The 11,250-nt window shown below is 39.1% G+C and overlaps 1 protein-coding gene across 2 annotated transcripts in view; it reads left to right on the top strand.

The window, feature by feature from the left end:
• The window catches only part of LOC117586205 (heparan-sulfate 6-O-sulfotransferase 2), a 97,321-nt gene that overhangs the window by 3,327 nt on the left and 82,744 nt on the right, over window positions 1-11,250 (top strand). The window lies entirely within an intron of this gene.

The raw sequence follows: 11,250 nt of genomic DNA, 5'->3' as shown, positions 1-11,250 counted from the left end.
TATTATGGTGAAATTGCACGTACAAATGTGGAATATATTTCGAAAGTTTAATACTTTTTTTGGTTACGCAAAAAAACAATACAAAACTGTAATTTGATTGAGAAATTTGTAAACATTATTGGAAATTCTCTATTTAACCTTTAAACCGTAATAATATACAATAATAAATATGGTTCAAAGATGAAAAATAAAGGAAATGACACACATTAAGACCTTTAATATGATAAGAGGGAAATGAATATTAAGTGCTTTGAGAACTAGTCCAATAATAAAACTTTAATCAGAGTGGGAAGTCCTCTGTCGCATTTGATTGCATAGCTCTCATATATGATTATTCCCCCCGCACAGCTATAATTTGATTGGGAAATCGTTGTCTTTTTCACTTCTCTGTAATCAGTGTAACCCATAAATCTTTGACACACGCTCATGATTGAAATTTGTCTAATCTGTAAGACTAATAAGTTGCTCCCCTACATAGAAACCTCCATCAATCCCCACTCTCCCCACAGTCTCCACCACACGAATATTGAATGATTTAATGGGCGAGGTGTAAAGTGCATTCAATGGCCATAAAAATAAAGCCCCCAGACGACAGAACGGAAAACATTAAATGTTACCCCCGGGGACCCATAAAGCACCCCCTGCCAGACCAAACAGAGACCGGTCTTAACTCAACTTTGGATACCACATCTATAAGTATTGGCTGTGAATATGTACATTTTCACAATTAATCTCTGGGCCGTTGGAAAATCATCTCTAATATTAGCCCCCCCTTCGATATAAATTCATTCGAACGGATCATAAATTTCCAAATGCAATCCACGCTGCCTGCTTCCATCAAAGCGTTAGAGAAAAACACTTTTATAATTTTATGTACATATACTCGTGTGTTTCCTTGCCTATATGATGGGTTCTATAGCTGTGAAAAGATATGTGTGTGTTTAAATTCCAATTTGGCGCTTTTAATTAAACAAAAAATCGAAACAAATTCGTTTCGCCTACCAAAAGTTAAGCCAGAATTCCACGTGGGTGTGACTTGTGCAAATGAATTCAATGTCAACTGTCTATATCTTTTTTAGTTAGAAATATTTATTGTGCTTAAATGGTGATTGTATAGAGAGAGGAAGCGTATAAGGGAAACTACATTAACAGCTCCATTGAATACTCAATTCTTTTATATTTAATATTTTGATTTGGAGTCATACAATAATTACAATACTTTTTTTTATCCATTAAAAGTGCAGAAGAATACCGGATCAAATTTAAGTTATCCTTACTCGTAAGGTCTTCGGGATCTAGGCAACATGGGCTTGGCTATACAAATGTACATACATATCTAAGTATGTACATCTATATGATGATATGTATTTATAAAATAAATGAAGTACTTATTTCTCATTGAGATTAATTATATTTAGATTCAAGTGAAGAAAATGTTTCCAATCGAACAGACTCTACCGCCTCTATTTCGCGCTCTCACTCTTTCCCAGTGTTGCTTAGCAGCAATTATATCTATTTAACCGCTTCAACCAACATAGTTTTAGTTTCGTTCATTCGGGCAATTGGCGAGTGGCTTGCTTTTGGTATAAATGCCAAATATACGTGCGAGTATCTCTCAAATCGAAATCATGAGCAAAGTGACATTAATTGAGCACAGCTGCGCCCGCCACCAGCATTGCCCGCTGCCAGCCAACAACACTCCCCCCTAGCGGCACGCGATCTTGCCAGACACTGCGACTGGTGGCCATGCCACGCCTCATGCCCGACGCTGACGTTCATTCCTCTGCTCAGTGCGTGCCTCTGAAAAATTCGCTGTTATTGTTTTTTTTGTTATTTTGTTAAAAATAGCTTAATTAGTTGTACGCGCCGGGCCAGAGGGAAACAACATACTTAATGAAATGTGTGGCGAAAGCGAAAATGAAAACGAGAATGGGAATGGGAATGGGAATCCGAATGAAAACGAGAACGAGAATGAGAACGACGAAAACTCATGTCTTGCGTGTGTCCCAATGGATGGGAAGACATAGAATTCCATTACTCAGAGATGGCGAGGGCGTCGCTTCGTCTTTTCGGGGGTGTATTCAGATTTGTGCTCTTAATGGGCCATGGCCACTGAGCAAGTTGCACATAAATTACTTCGGCGGCTACCACAGCGCTGATGGATTTTATTCTAGGAATATTCCACTTGAACTTGTACTTGTATTCTTTTGGTTTTGATAAATTGCTGGTGATTTTTTAAAGGTTTTTGACATTTAAATTTTGTATGCTGTGGCCCTGGATGTTGTTACTATTTACTGCTTAGCCATACTGGAAAATAGATATTAAATGAAGCAAATATTTAAGGGAAAACTGCCACAAGCAGAGGGAATATCTCATTTATATTTCTAACTTTCATTCCATTTAACTTTTAAACATAACTCTGCCACACGTACTTACCCCAAACACCATTCAAGGGTTTCCCTGGTTATATTTCAAATTAAATTAAAGTGTAAACTTTATCCGAAAGCCCCCTGAAATGAAAACGGCTAGGGGTAAACCCTTCCGTAAATGTGTAAACTTTATCAGGCACTAAACAATAAACAAAATCATCAACGACTCTTACTCTGAATATTCAATAAGTTCCCTCCACTCTCCGTTTAATTTAGTTTTTATTTATTTATTTCAATTTATGCAAATTTCTAGAGGGATAGGGGGATCGCTGGATATTTATTTACTCTCGATAAAGAGTCATTAATTAAATGCCGTCTGCCAGCGGAGCCGAGTGGTCGAGCTGTTTGTTTGAATTGTTGTTTGAGTGAATTATTTGTGGTAAGAGGATTGTGTCTGTCTGATTGCTGCTGCTGCTGCTGCTGCTTTTGTGACGTCCAAAATACATTCGAATCCCGTAATTGTTTGCGTAATATTATGCCCAAAAAGCGAGTCCAAAGTTCAATTACAGGTGTGTGTATGCTTTTGTTTGTTGCTTTTCGCTTTTTGCGCTGATTGGATAAACAAGGAAAATGTTTATCATTTTTTGGAGCTTTCATATTTTGTTGCCCCGAATTTTCCAGCAACTTACAAAGCACAGCTAATGAAATGTAAAACTATTTATGACTTTTTGTTGGCTGTATCAGCGTCTTTGTTTTTGTGTGTGTTTTTCTGTGTTTGCTTTTTCCCCCAAAATTTATAACCACAATGAAAATGTTTTTGTTTTTAGTTTTTCCCAATGTTTGTCCACATGTTTGGTTGTATTTTTGGTTGAACTTTTACCTCCCATAAATGTAGAATATATATCCACGAAAATCCTATATTTATACTGAAATGTTATGGCTCTATTAAAACTGTACAACACTTGCCCCGCCAGACTAGAGATCGTGCCAAAAACTTTGGGTCATAAAAAAAACGCACGCACACATTTTTGTACTTATTTGATTTGTGTGTTTTAACCATTTTATTAGCCAAGATTTGTGCCCTGTCGCTGCATTCGTGTGTCTTTTTATGGCAGTGTTAATCAATTTCATTGAGTGTTGGGACTTGTAGATTTATACGCACTTTTTATGGCTTGTCGGGAATATCTTCCCAGATTTGTCAGCATAAATTTAAGGAAAGTTTTTATTTCTAGTTAAAGGAGGAAGCCCCTGCTGTGTCTTAAATGTCTCAATTACATGTAGTTCTTAGGCTTAAGTAATTTATTATGTGGTAGATGGGTTTTATCACTAATAAATCTTTGATATATTGATGTTCTGGCCTCGGCACTTTCCCTAGAAATTCCCACTAGTGTCGTGTCAAAAGAGTTTATTCATTGCGTTGCTTGATCAAGATTAGTTTTGATGGAATTTCTTTGGCATCTACAACACTTGGCCGCATAATCAAATAGCATTAATATGTATGGCTGTCATGTGAAGTCTTCATTAAGGCCTCCCCAAAGACCAGTAGCATCGGCAGCAGCAAGAAATAACAAAGAAAACAAACAGAGGCCCGCAAAAACCACATCAAGTCCAGACCAATTAAACTATCAGCAAATCTCAAAGCAAGAAAAAAGTAAGAGAAATATTATGCCCGCACAAGCCACAGAATGGGGTAACTGGTAGGGGTATGGGTAAGGGCATAACTCTAACCGCACATGTCATAAAGAATGATGAGAGTGAGTGGATGCCAGAGTGGAAGGCAGCGTGTGTCCCCCCCGTGGCGGCACTTTAATGTGGGTCTCTCTTTCTGCCTCTCTCTGTCTAATGAATTTTTGTGATTTCCGAAAAAGGCCAAACAAAAGACAAAAGATCAGGCCAAAGCCACAGCATCAGGCATTATTCACGCCTGTTTGAAGTTAATTCGTGCGCAAAAGATCCAAAAACAAAAAAATAACCAGAAATAGCCGACACACTCTCAGACCCTCTCTCTCTCTCTCTTTCTCTCAAAAAGGATGCAACCTCCCTCCTGCAAATTAGCCAAAAAATCCAACAAAATAAAAGAAGAAACCCGTTGACTGGTTTAGCTTTTCTTTTTGATAAAAGTTTTTTGATAGCCCCGACGATGCTTGACGGATGCGCCCGGCTGTGTGGCGGCCCCGAAGAAGGTGCATGTGAGAGGGTAAACAGGTTTGGTTTTTTTTTTGTGACCGTACGTCTGGGGCAAGATATAATTTTTGTTTGTGTGCCTTATAGGGTATGTGACGGAAGGCTGGAGTCTGCGTAAATATGTCACGGATGGCACATGGTAAACAGGTTTAAGCGTAAAGACTGACTTTCCAGTTGTTTGTCAAACTAATTGTAAACATTAATCCAAAAATGGTTGATTTTGAATATTCTATGGCAAATTTTAAGGCTTTTTATTATAATAATACATTGTGTAAAATTGTAAAAATGTGAAGATTTTAAACATAATGTGGTTGAAATTATACAAAAAAGAGACTTTATTAGTTTTGTTTGGTCAATTTTTTTCAACAACAGTAAAGGGTATCCCCGTAGTCGCCTCAGAAGCCTTTCTCCCAAGCCTTCGCTTTTATTGAATCACTTCAGCGCCCGGCCCGGGCTTGGCTGATGTTTTGAAAGCGCTGTAAACTGATAGCCGTTTATGATCTTAAATGGCAATGCAGGTAGATAGGAGGAGGTGCCCCGCCCTGCCCTGACCTCTCTCTTTCTCACTCTCTATGGTTTTTTTGTAGTGCCTTGGGACTGTTCATCAAAGGGGATCAAACGCTTTGCAAGCGGCATCATCATCTGCATAGTAATGATAATAATTTGGTACCAACAAATAAACCATAAAATCGAATTTACTCACTGTTTACCACTCTCTGCGGGTTTGGTATTTATTTAAAACCATTCAATGGGTTTTGAAACCGCTTTAATCGCACCAAATCTTTCAATGTTTGATGCCCGCTAATGTCATATCGATTTCAATTGGGGATTGGTTACATTTTTCGCTAATTACTTTCCTCAGCAACAGCTGGTCTGTGTGTGTGGGTGGCCTGCATTTTCGTTTGTGCATTTTCCACGTTTTAGCGTTTTCCTCTGTTTAGCACTTTTGGAATCCATTTAGAATTATGCATTAATGTGCAGGAATCATTGTGCCGCTGCAATTGCCAATTACACATTCAATTCAAACGTTTTGTAAATTGCAATTAGCGTTCTGTAATACTAATTGCAATCATTTGTTCTCGTTTTTGCCATTGTTGCTGTTGCTGCATGCAACATCATGTGCATTTGAGTTGCGACTAATTGGATTATTTTTGGGCCCAGGCACTATGAAATGCGTGGGCGGGACTGTACCACTACGCAGAAATGTTCATGGGGACTATAAAGTATCCATCGGAATTTTCGGGTATTTTTAACATTTAATGGAGATGGAGGAATGTCTTGTGTCATGAATTTTTCGCATGACTAAAATTTGTATTTTTAATATTTTAAAATTTGAATTATTTTGTGGATTTTCAGGAATTTGTATGTAAAGTTTTTCCAATAAAAAAAAATGGTACTGCTTAATTTGTAATTGTTTAAATGTTTAAATATTAACAAAGTTGCCTTTAAGCTTACAAACATATCTATGTAAATACTGCAATATTCGTATTCATTCCTAAAATTTTTTCAATGTTTCAGCATAATTTTATAAGTATAATAGAATATTGCCCCTGTTCCAATTAGTTTTTGTACGCGTGAAAACCATTATATAAAACTTTATTAGTTTCGATAAACCATTAAAACTGTAGAACTTTTAACATTTTGAATGTTAAGTTAAACTTCTAGGGGCTAACAAAAATATTCGTACGTACGAATTCGGGATTCCGATGGCAACAAAAACTGGAGAGACAGAGAGAGAGAGAGAGAGCAGAACGAGAGAAAAAGAAAACGAGCAAATTTGTGTAATAAGCATCCAATTAAAACTTTTTCACACAATGCAACCTAAATCCAAAAGCAACAAAAAGTCAACGGACGAACAATGAATGCAGAGTGTCTAACAGAGCAGAGGGAAAGAGACAGACATAACGGTTGATGGAGCAGGGGGAGTTTGCCAAGTGGGGGAGGGAGAGAGAGCGCTGCCCTCGACTGTCGCCTATTTAACGAGCTGCAAAAATGTGAGTCTGCTGCATGGTGTTTGGTGGGGGGAGGGCAAGGTTGGGCAGGCAGGCAGAACCGTTAGTATTTATTATTCTATAAAGGGAACGGTAGAGCGAAAGAGAGTGTGAGGTAGGTGGCTGATGAGCGAGCGGTGGGGCATAAAGGATTTCCGCTTCGTTGACTGAAATATGAGCAGATTTTTGACAATGTTATACTTTTTTCTAAGTACAGGCACAGGCAATGCCAAACAGACATGCAGTGTGTGAAATGAGAGACTAGACAGATACCCTTCTTGAGAAAGAAGAATGAGAAATCTCTCAGGTATGATTAATTGAATCTTTTGTTGCACCTGTTACATCCTACACCATTCGAGAAGTACACGCTTTGTAACCATCTAATATTACAGGGTATACATAAACAGCAGTAACAACACAATTCATTATTCTGCGAATTGGGCTTTATATTTCTTGCTAGACGCTAAACTCAATCATCATCATAATCATCATCAGCAGCACCATCACGATAATGACAATGATGACAGTGATAATTACAATCATCATTGCTATTGCTTTTGTCTTCCCTTCCCAACCTTCTCTTCCACTCATCGCTCCGTCGCTCTCTCTATATATAGATCAAGTTGTGTGACAATGTGAGAGAGAGAGAGAGGCGTGTTTGGATTTCGCAATTGCAAAATGTTTCGGTTTATGGTTTCAGTTCCTCTTCTGCGCCTCTCGTTTCATTCTTGAACTTCTTTTTCGTTTCGTCATTCTGTGTTGTGGGGGAGCTGTGATAAAAATAAATAATCAGGGACGACGAGCGACACGACGGAGAAACGACAGACAGAAGCAGCAAACCGAAAGATGAAGAAGTTTCTTTTTGTTTTTTGCACACTCTAAATGATATTATTTCTTGTCGTTGCTGTTGTTGTTTCTCCTCCTTATTTTGGTGGATTTCGAACACACTGGCAAACAATACATCACTTGAACATTGTTTTGCACTTGGTTTTCCCCTCCCCCCCGACAATCTTGAATCTCCACCACACCACTGACATATTTTCCAGTTTGCTCACGTATTAATTGCTCAAGTGGAAGCGACAAGCAAAGCGGATAAAAAAACACCAGCCACCCTCCCCCTCCACTATTGTCCGAAGCATGTTTCTGATGTTTGCCAGCACTTGAACTAAAGAAATACTTAAACATATCATACACATGTAGGATATACATATAAAATATGGGATATCCTTAATGGTCATTCTTTTCTCTTTTGATTTATGAAGGGTTCTTCCTGTCTTTGATTAATTAGCAGCTCCCTGGGAGGGAGAGCGAGTGAGAGCATGGCAAATCGGGTTGAATTAATGACAGTCTGCTATCTGAAGTGTTAAAGTAATTTAATTAGTTGAGGTGTCCACTGTGAAGCGGGGAACGAACGAAAGTTGATGAAACTTCACTCTAATTAAGGGTTTACTTTGGTTAGGGGAAGTGGAGCTTAAAGTTTAGTGTTTGTCATGGTGGAGTTTTTGGGAAATAGTTGTTTGATTAAATGGCGTGCAGAATGGTTTGACGTTGGGGGGCAGATGGTTGCCTAAGTGTAACTATTACTAACTACAGTGAAAGTTTGCTGAAATTAAGAGAACGAGATGCCTAGGCCATAAAGGTATATTCTTGACAGAGATGAATGAATAAAGAGATAAACTTTTCATTCATTGTTGAATTTTTTTTAACATTTAACATTTTTCCATAATTCTTTCTGAGAACTTCTTCACATAATTCGCTACTTATTTCACTTGAATTTTTAATCATCTTTATTTTCCTTTGAATGTCTCATATGCTATCCTCTTTTGAGCTTCTTTGTATTCGCACAAAATTCTATTTTCAGACTGATAAATCAGATTAGCTTCTGCCTCCCCTCCACCCTTCCGGAGACCTCACATACGAAGGATTTCTTTCAATGGGTTTTCAGCGCCCAACTTTTCCTTTCTTTCTCACATTTCGAGTGTGGGTGTGTGCTTAATGTGAGTGTGTGTGTGTGTATTCTTTTCCATCGCATACGATGGGATTCCTCTTGCAATTTCCATCAATGCAGACATCTGAGACATGGACTGCATATCAAACACGCACAGAAGTCTCGTTCTCTCTCCTTCTCTTTCTGAAAATTTCTGGGTGTGTGTACTTGTACATATATTTAAATCGAAGGCACTTCATGAATGCCGATTGCAATAAACCCGGAGCCTACTCCGAGTTCGAGTCTCGAGTCCACTGAAAAATTCTACACGGAAGTCGTAAATCGTCTCGAAGACATCGAAGCGCTGACCAAATAACGTAAAGTACTCATGAGGGGCGTCAGGCAGGGAGTGCCAGTGGCTGCTGCTGCTGCTTCTGTTTGGTGCAAATGTCAATAGTGTGAAGTGAGTGCTATCTATATGGAAATATCAAACGATTCCTCAGATAGATACGATTATATTTATAGAACCTAAAACCATTAAGGCAGAGGCCTGCCCAGGCCCATTGAAATGAAAGGGAATCTTGTACGAGTATCTGTTTATGGTTCAATAGCTTTTGCCACTCATCTCTCTCGCGACTTTCATCTTGACCGCCATGTGCCCATCAACAGCTGTCTGTCTGACAAACAATTCATCATGGAAAAAGTGCAGCCAGCCACCCATTAGAAGAGGGGCGGCATCTGCATCTCCACTTAAGACAGCTAACAAAATGCCACACATTCGTAAGATACATGGAGGGTGTGCGAGAAGTGAGGGGGTTTAGAGAGTGCAGTTGGAGAAACTGCTACTAAAATGTGTTTGCATATTTAGCTCCTCAAGTGGCCGATAACAATATGGAAAACAAGGCCACACAAAAAAAATAGAGAGAGAGAGAGAGAGAGCGAAAAAAGATGTAGAGAGAGATTCGATACAAAATGAAATTCCAAATGCACAAAATTGAATTTCTACTGCTACTGCTACTCCTGCTCCTGTTTCTATTTCTCTTTTTTCCCATTTCTACTTTGAAGATTTGTTTATGTTAAAGTAATACCCCGAACTTGTTTGTGATTATGTTGAACATATGTTGACAAAAATCCAGTGACAGAGAGAGAGAGAGAGGGATTGGTACGCAGAGTGGGCAATGGGTAGAGTGTTGGGTGGGAATCTCCACGACATGCAATGGAAGGGGTAGGAGAGGCAACGTGAATTCCCCCGAACATGGACCAACAGCAAAATGCAATTGAGACCAAACGGAAGCAAGCCACCAGCTTCTGGGTCTCTGTTATTCTTTCACTGTCTCTCTGCTCCCTCTCACTATACTTTGTTCTTTGCCTTTTGCTTTGATTCAAGAAACTGTAGAGCAAATATGTACATATGTACATTTGTACATATATACAGTCATGTACGTTGTTATGCATATGGGACATGTCGTTTATGGTTAGTTTAAGGTACTCCATAAGTTCTCCTTGTGGTTTCTCTGTTTTGTCAGATATTTCTTTGCCAGAGAACATTTATGTTTTGTTAGGGGACACATTTGTGCCTTTTCTTTAACCAAATACACATTTAGTGGCTCTTCGTTAGGTATATTTCGGCTAAGAGCAATAGCAGCTAATTGGGTTTCAGTGGGTCCCACATGTTGCTGGTATTTATGATGTACCTGCACAGAAAAGGGTCCCGGAGTTGCCTCCCCTTCTGGACATAGACTGCAGCTGTTATCCCCCAATTTATATGTATTTTCGAGGATTCTGTAGAGGGATGTCTTCCTCCTCCCATTACTATCCGTACTATAACGTTCGTCATTTCTCTCCATGTGTTTATGTGCTTTCTCCTCTTACAGATTCCGCTGTGAAATCTATTCCTCTGTCGGAGAAAGAATTTTATTAAACTTCTATAATAAATTTAATAATACTGCTGAATATATTGAGACATTTATGGTCTTTATAAAATGTATAGGGTTTCCCCTCATTAACTAGCTGCTGACGAAAAGATAATCCCTTCCTTTGTTTCCTGCATATCATTCAGCTGCAAGACGATGCTCACATATATTTGTGGATGCACTTTTGCTTTCATTTAATTATACATTTTTGTTATCAGTCCATGATTCCCTTGAAGGCCAAACAGACTGATGCGATTGTGGCCCTTCTGTGTGGGTAGATTGTTTCCAAAGTGTTTTCCATTGATTCTCTTCGAGTGCTTCTCGTCCAATCGTAAAATCTCGTCCATAAAATTGTGTAAAATCATTATAAACTATGCAAAAACACTCAATTGGGGGCAAAACAACAAATGGTTTTTCCACTTGGTAATTACTTGGCTCCATACCAGAAGTGCCCCCTTCCCGCACTGACCTGACCATCGCTGTACACTGTGTGGCACTTACGGAGTCGCTGCCGCCGCAGCTGCAGCTGCACTTCAACACTTCCCCAACCCCACCCCACAGGGGCATGCAAATAATAAAGACCCGAAGAAATGCTCCATGCAAACGTGAGGCAGGCCCGAGGGAAAACCAAACAAACATAAAGAACAATTACAGAGAAGCTTATCGGCCAATTAAAGTCAACGCCGCGCTCGCTCCACGGAAGCCGAGTGGAAAATGCAAATGCAAAATACTGGAAATACAAAAACACTTTTACCTCCTCATTCGATTGAGTTTTACCTCATTTGGCGGATCAAAATTGCCAAAGCTGGACCTCATTTTGGTGCAAAAAATGCTGCAGCTGCTGCAGTTCTGTTCCATTGCCCTTT

Source organism: Drosophila guanche, unplaced genomic scaffold (genome assembly GCF_900245975.1).
Source record: "Drosophila guanche unplaced genomic scaffold, DGUA_6, whole genome shotgun sequence".
NCBI classification, from domain to species: domain Eukaryota; kingdom Metazoa; phylum Arthropoda; class Insecta; order Diptera; family Drosophilidae; genus Drosophila; species Drosophila guanche.
Note: the sequence above shows the minus strand (reverse complement) of the source record. Positions and strands in the feature narration are given on the sequence as shown.